The sequence below is a fragment of the Rhagoletis pomonella genome, unplaced genomic scaffold (assembly GCF_013731165.1).
Source record: "Rhagoletis pomonella isolate Grant_MI unplaced genomic scaffold, Rhpom_1.0 Rhpom_scaffold_00001, whole genome shotgun sequence".
Classification (NCBI taxonomy): domain Eukaryota; kingdom Metazoa; phylum Arthropoda; class Insecta; order Diptera; family Tephritidae; genus Rhagoletis; species Rhagoletis pomonella.
This window is the reverse complement of record NW_023458555.1, coordinates 44,715,799-44,723,484: the sequence shown is the minus strand read 5'-3', so window position 1 is coordinate 44,723,484 and position 7,686 is coordinate 44,715,799.

The following is a 7,686-nucleotide window of genomic DNA, read 5'->3' as shown; positions in this document are numbered from 1 at the left end:
ACATATATGCAATAAACAAATACAAAACGAATGGCTGCAATGAATAATAAAAATAAAAATGTTTTTTAATTGAATTGGATATGAAAATTTACAGAAAAAATTATTTTTCATGTAATTGAAACGTTTGCATACATACACACACATGATATCGCTAGCTTAGAGTGAAAAGTTGCTAAGTCCACTTTTTATGAAAACTCATATTTTGGTATAGGAGGCTAGAGAAATTGAATACGCATCGTTTCGAAAATTATAAAGGTACTTGTTTTGTTTTTTCCTCTTCATAAGCAATAAAAGGAAAATTTGCTAAGTCCAAAAGAAGCACCACAAATCCGATAATGCCAAAATAATACGACATCTTTCAATAAATATCGAATCCTTCTGATTCTTATGGAGTTTTGCTTTGTTTTAAAGCCCAAAATGTTTGATTCAAAGTCTTGCGAAATAGTTAAAGAAAATGGCTATAGGAAGATTTTTTCCTCCTGTAAAATTTTTAAAATGGGACTTAGCAACTTTTCTTTCTAAGCTAGCGATATGATGATCGATGAGCAAATGGGAATTGTTTTGTACAGTTTATTTTCGTACCCTGGTGTTAACATTAAATTGTATGTATTCACTTTACTCTTTTAAATCTATTTCCTTTCTTTCCGGAAAATATTGGTAGATTTTTAACCTTTGTTGGCATAATGCAGCTAAAAGGTTGGGAGCTCTACCAATAAAGTGGGAGGTCCGCGCACTGTTCCTACCCCCACACAAACCCAACACTGTACTCGTCGGTAAAGAAAGACGGTAACAGCGCTGCTACGGCTAACAGAAGCAGCAGCGTTGTGAAGACGAATATAACCAGACAATGTCCAATACCATGCTTTTTATTACCATTCTGCCATACCAGCGCAAAAAGTAACGTAACTATAGTATACGGGTGGACTGCTTATGATATGGCTACCAATTCAAAGTAATTCCAACGTTGCGTAGTATGTTATTTCTCTCTTTCGCTCACGTGCGTCCGTCACATCTGCATCTGGTGCCCTAAAATTTGCTGCTATAGCCAGCGTTGCCAGAAGTCAAATTTTTCCCGTGTTGCGGGAATTTTGAACAAAAAAGGGATGGCGGGAATAATAGTCGTGAAAACGGGGAAAATCACATACGCCGTGCCCATAAATATTATAATAATATTATTAGGCTAAAATAGTGTGCGATACATTCATGGGAAAGCTGTATGGAATTTGAATTTTAGTTACTCGAAGAATCTCGTCCGTCAGCATCCACCACCAATCAAACTCGAGCATATTGCTCAATATATGCAGTAAGTCTTCCTAAGAAATCTTAATTGCAAAAACATGCAAAAAAACCAAAAGCATGTGCAAAAATATAAGTCCATTTATGATAACTAATAGCCAGCTCAAAATTTCGCGGTTCGCTAACGGTTCGGTAGCACACCAAGCACGCGGTAGCGGCGGAGCACAATATTGCATTTTCTGCATTTTATCACTTATCAGTGCTGTTGAAAACAGTATTCAGTGATTCAAAAATTGTATCACAATTGCGCACGAATGATGTACAAAAAATGTATAAGTAGATGCAATATATGTTTTAAAGTAATATATGTTAACGATACGACTTGTATTTTGATTTGTTATTGCTATTGACTGTTAAAATACGAGATCGTATAAAAAATAAAACACGGAGAAAAATTCATTTGACATTTTTAAAACCTGGCTTATGTAAAAAAAGGGGAAAATGAGAAAATATATAGAATTGCATGGACAAAAGGGGAATACGCTCGTTGAAACTGGCAACACTGGTTATAGCTCGTTATAGTGCGCATTTCTCAGTTTATGCATTCACAGTTCGCAATAGCATCTACAGCGTCGGCAGTTGGCATTTTTGTGCTGCAAAAAGAATATCTATTGTGAATGGCCAACTACTTTGTTCGAGTTGGTCGTACATATCGGGTATGTTTAGTGTGATAAGAGTTCGATCGTGATTTTGTTTTAAGACGGCATAGAAATGAAGGGTGTGTGTACTGGCATTGCTTTGATTGTTTGTGTTTTAAACGTTTGGGGTGACGCGAGTGTTTGGTCTCCGGGCCTATTCAACATCCTTTAAATGTTCTCATGTCAAAGATTCAACGTGCCGAAATAATATTCTCAGGCGCAAATGCCCATGTGTTATTTGCATGAAGCTTATGTGCTGCTTGTGCATTATTGCGAAATTACTTTGGGAAGCATGGAAATTAAAGCAATGACAAGTATGTATGTATGTATGTTCACATTGAAAACGTTTTACAAATAAGATGCACTATATATGTACTATTTACTAGACTTTATTAAAACTTACCCCAATTGCTTTGGTGTAGCAGGATTTTCCCATGCCTAGCTCTTTTAGTTTGTTCAAAGTATGTCTTGGTTTATGAACCACTAGTCATCATTACGTTTACTAAACGTTTTAGGATTTTTGTATACATATCGATGGTCCTCTCTTACTACTGTTGAGGAAATCTAGTTTGCCTTTACACGATATGTTGGCATTTCCATATGTAAAAAATACATATCGTGTAAGAACATCTTAAGCTGTCTACTGAGGTATAACCCACAATAGATGGTATTTGTCATATTATTTATTAGTTAATACTAATAATAAAAACACTTCTAAACGAGACTTATAGCAAAATTAAAAAAAAAAACAGTAGGAAAGGTTGCCAAAACTGATGCAATGAATTTTATGATTACGTGGGAATATGGCAGTAAAAAATTGAGGCGCTGTCGCCTCCGCATATCATACAGGTATATTCACATATATGTGTACATTTCGGTAATTTGGAACAATAATGGATAGGGTCCCTTGATTTATATTTTTACTGATTTTAAAGGTATTAATTTATTTTTGGGCAAATTAATTGGTGAGAAGGGGGAGGGTTTTAGGTAGGTGGAGTTTAGAAAATTAAAAACATTGAATGGATTTTGGAACGAATTCAGAATACGGACCGTTAATCTAGACCCAAAAGGCGAAAAAGTGGGTGTGGTGCATACATATATTTTCGGGACTATAGAGGGCGAACAGGCAATTTTCGAAAATTTAAAAAGTATATGGGTAATTTCCAATCAAAGTGTACATGACAAGTATTTTTTATATTTTTTTTTTTAAGATTGATATTATCTTCTAAAATCGTTTACCGACGTGAAATTTGTGCAGAATACGAAGCTGCTTTCGGGGTCTTCAAAAATTATAATTTTGGTTTTTTTTTTGCATTTTTGCCAAACATTTTCCAGAATATCACTGTTTTTAAAAGTAAGTTAAAGGATTAAATAAGTTCAAAAACTGTTAAAATAAAGTACACCAACCGATAAGCACTGTATTGATTTTTTACATTAAATGCATGCTTTTTAAACATTTATATATCAGTTTGAATATCATTTATCACATTCGCAAATGCTGAAGTTTTTTCCACTTTCTTCATGACATTTTTCATGGTTTTATGCCATGGTTTTTCTTGTGAGGCAGTCTTTTTGTTTAATCATTCTTCGGCAACAAATTCTCATATAATAATAGCTATTTAAATAAAAAATCCTATTTCACCTAAGTGTTCGGCTTTCGGCCGAAATTTTATTTTTTCATTTAAGCATTCTATGTTTTTCATAAACATCTAGCAAGTATGTAATTACATGGTAAATTATTTTGAGTAAAAAGTAATGATATTTTTTATCTCATTGTACATACAGTGCTGGACAAAATTAATGGCACAGAGAATTTTCAGCAATGTAGGTATACAAAATTTTTTACTCTAAATTAAAAACCAAAAAAATTTCTTAACTTTTCGGAAAACTCAGAAAAATTTAATACATTTGCATTATATTTTGCAACTCTCTAATCACTGCGTGGATTTTTGGCAATTTTTTTTCTAACTATATTATTTTCTTTCATAAAAAAAATGATTGACATAGATACTTTGTATGGAAGAAACTGTGTGAAAAAGTCTGATTAGAAAATTGCAGAGTAGTATACAAATTTGTTAAATTTTTCTGAGTTTTGCACAAAGTTAACATACATTTTTTTTTATTTTTATGTTTTTTTTTGTAGTATCAACCAGAGTTGTGAACAAGTAATTTTTAGGCAAACAAGTAATTTTAAAGCAAAAGACAAAACCGACTTCAATTCTCATATAAAATTTAAAGATTATCGTTAATTTCTTCATAATCCAATGTTCGGATTTAAACCATATTAGTATGGGACCACCTGTGAGGTAACATCTTTCCTTTAAAAAAATAATTATAAAAAATAAAAAAATCGGACAATTACAATTACTTAGTATTTGGTAGCATGACCGTTGTTTTTAATCACTGCTGCATAACCATTTCTCTTGGAGTCTACGAGGCGTTGACATCTTTCCTGAGGTATTTTATTTATTTATTTGTTACAGTCTTGCGACTTAAAAGTACAGATAGGTATCTTCAATATATAACAAAGTATGCGTATATGTAAGTTTAAATTTTCAATTACAAAGCTGTTTATGTTTCCAAAACTATCAAATAACCTATATAAATGTATATTGTCTAACCAGCCCGGTAGCTGGCGAGGCCTAGTCTCCAGTCTACCTTTAAATATGTACTATGTGCAGCAGGCGGAAAGACCTTGTTTCCGCTCCGCGTTGCTCACGAGTTGGTAGTCACGGTCGGAAAGGCCGAGTCTCCGATCCATGTTCCCGTCGTCAGGCGGAAAGGCCTAGTTTCCGCTCCGCGTTATGGTCGGGCTGTTGGGCATAGTCGGAAGCTTTCGTATGCTAGATCATTTGCTGCTTGGTCGGATGGAAAGGCCTGGTTTCCATTCCGTTCCGTGCTCTCCTACCTAATAGCCAGAGTTTTACAGTGATCAAATAGTTGTCTTTTAAAAGCAACAAAGTTATCACAGTCTTTAACATGTGGCGGTGGTATTGACTGCCAGGCGCGGCCCATAGTTCGTGGTTATTTTTTGGTTTTAGATCCCATATGGTTTTCTTAAGGTTGGTCTAAAGTTTTTCAATAGGACTGAGGTCAGGAGATTGAGCTGGCCACTCTATGACTTCAATTCCGTTGTCCCGAGTACACAATTTTGCTAGCTTGCTTGTAGGCTTCGGGTCGTTATCCTGCTCTAGTACCCATTTGAGTGGCATTTCCTCTTTAGCGAATGGAGGCATAACATCCTTCATTGTTTTTACGTACTTATTCTGGTCCTTGATAGTTTTTATCCAATATATTCGGCGCCACACCATGATATGAAAAACACATCACCATACCATAATACTGAATGATATTCCATATTTGGGGGCGCCTTACGAACTGCCGAGCCTTTACCACCGTATATAAACATTTTTGATTCATCCGTCCACAGAATGTTCCTCCGCTTCCGAAAAGGCGAATCCAGGTGTTTTTTGGCAAAATCTGGTTTGCGTATCACATGATTTTTTTCAAAAGCGGTACTTTACGTGGACTTCTAGCACAAAGTTTGTGTTCTTGGAGCTGTCTCTTTACTGTGTGAACACTACATGATAACTTTAGGTTATCCAAACTTTCTAAAGCTGACATTGTGGGACGAGTCTTCGAATATTTAATTATCTGCCGTATGTTAGGCGTTGATAATTCCTGCTTACCACCCCGTTTTTCAGGTTTATTTTGATACATTAACGTATTTCGAATCATGGAGGCTGAACATCCACCAAATTTTTCCACTTCTTTATATGTTTTCAAGGAATGAAACCGATTCCAAATAACGTTCCGGTTTGGGTTTCGGTTTTGCCAAGTGTTTCGGTTTCGGTTTTGTTTCGTTCTTCAAAATTTATTTCGGTTTTGGTTTCGGTTTCGTTCCGGTTTCGGTTTTTCACAGAAATTTTGTTGATATTATTTAAATCACAATGTCTTAAACGTTGAGGAAAGAAAATCGAAAATTACAGTTCACTGATAATATCAACACTAGGTTCTTTCCCTAACAATCCGGACCGGATTTGGTAATTAGAGAATAAGAGAAACATTTTCTTTCAAAAATGGAACAAAGTTCAGAAGTACGGAAACGCAAAACCCACATTTCGTGCCCACAAATCGGGAAACAGCTGATTCACGTTGTTCTTGTTTTTGTCACTTATACCATGTTCTGACCGACATCGGAAACATGTTTTCGTTGCTAAAACTGGTTTTCGACCTAAAACTTGTGTTTTCGTCCATATAAAATCTGTTAAACGAAAACCAGTTTTCGCTGAAAACTACTTGAAAACTCACTTTCCACTCATTCCAATCGGTGTCTTCACTAGTTTTTTTCGATTATTTATCGAAGTCATATTTTATCATCTTTAATACGCCATTTCGGATATATTGTTAATTGCCTGGCCAAAGCATAATAAGAATGAAAGTTAAAGGTTGTAAATGAAAAGAAAATGAAGGAAAAATGTTTTGGTTGTCGGTCAGAACATGGTATTAAATGCAAACACTTGGAAATTGAATTTTGGTTTCACAAATTTGATTTTAAGTACATAGATTGAAAATACATAACAGGCCATTCACTTTTCCTTAAAAGCACCAGGTAAATGCAGGCAACATGTAAACACAATACAGCTGATATGCACTTTGACACTTTATCCATTTTTACCCGGAGAAAATTTCGGGCTGTTTCGGGCAGGAAGAAGAATACACTCACGATCGAATACGCTCGAATTTTCGCTCTCTATTACCCATTTTGTTGAGTACAGGCATGATTTCTGGGCTATTTTGGGCACACGCGGGATCTCGCATTGCGTACGGGAAAGAAACTACTTAAATATAATTAATCGATTATCGATTCACAACAACAAAGTTATCAGCAGATTTTTGCGAAAAGTTACCTTGCCATACTTATTTACTACTTAACAAGAATTTTAGTAAAATGTTGCTGATTTTGGTTAAATAAATCATTTATATCAAAGAAATTTATATTTATTATTTTTGTAAATTTCTGGAAACTGATTGAAACCTGTGATTGAAATGGTTTCGGTATCGTTCCTTTTCAGGTCAAGATAACGGTTACGGTTTCGGTTTCGGTTTTGAAAAACGAAACGGTTTTAAACGGTTACGGTTTCGGTTTGGGTTTCGGTTTCATTCCTTGTATGTTTTCCCCATTTTTTAATAAGGGTTTTAGTAATTTCATGTTTTTCGTGACCTCGGTGCAGACTTCGTACCATTAAAAATTACAGAAATGCGTTTTGGTCTATTCCGGCTGAATGTATAACAAACCAAGTCATTAAACTTACTTCTTATTCCAAAAACTAAAATATTTGCAATTGAAGTTAAATTTTTCGATTTTTTGTTTGTTATGTGCTACTATCTCACTGCTCGCCTTAAATGCTTTTTACAACAGGGGATATTTCTAAAAAAATTAAACCGTAGCTGTTGAACGGTTTGAAATTTGCATAGAGTTAAATCATACACTTAAGATGATAATTAAAAAAAAAAAACTCGATTCCAATATGGCGTAGTATGCGGCATCAAGGACATAGTGCATCTCACAACTGCGCACTACTATTTCAGTGATCGTAACTGTACATACAAATTAGGCCTTGAGGGCCAGGGTAGCCTAGCTGACATTTCAAAAAAAAATGTTGAGGTGCACCTTAAAATGCATTACTAGATTCAAAACGGTAATAGCCCTAGGTACGAACTTTTAGTTTTCTTTTACTATAGCATGTAG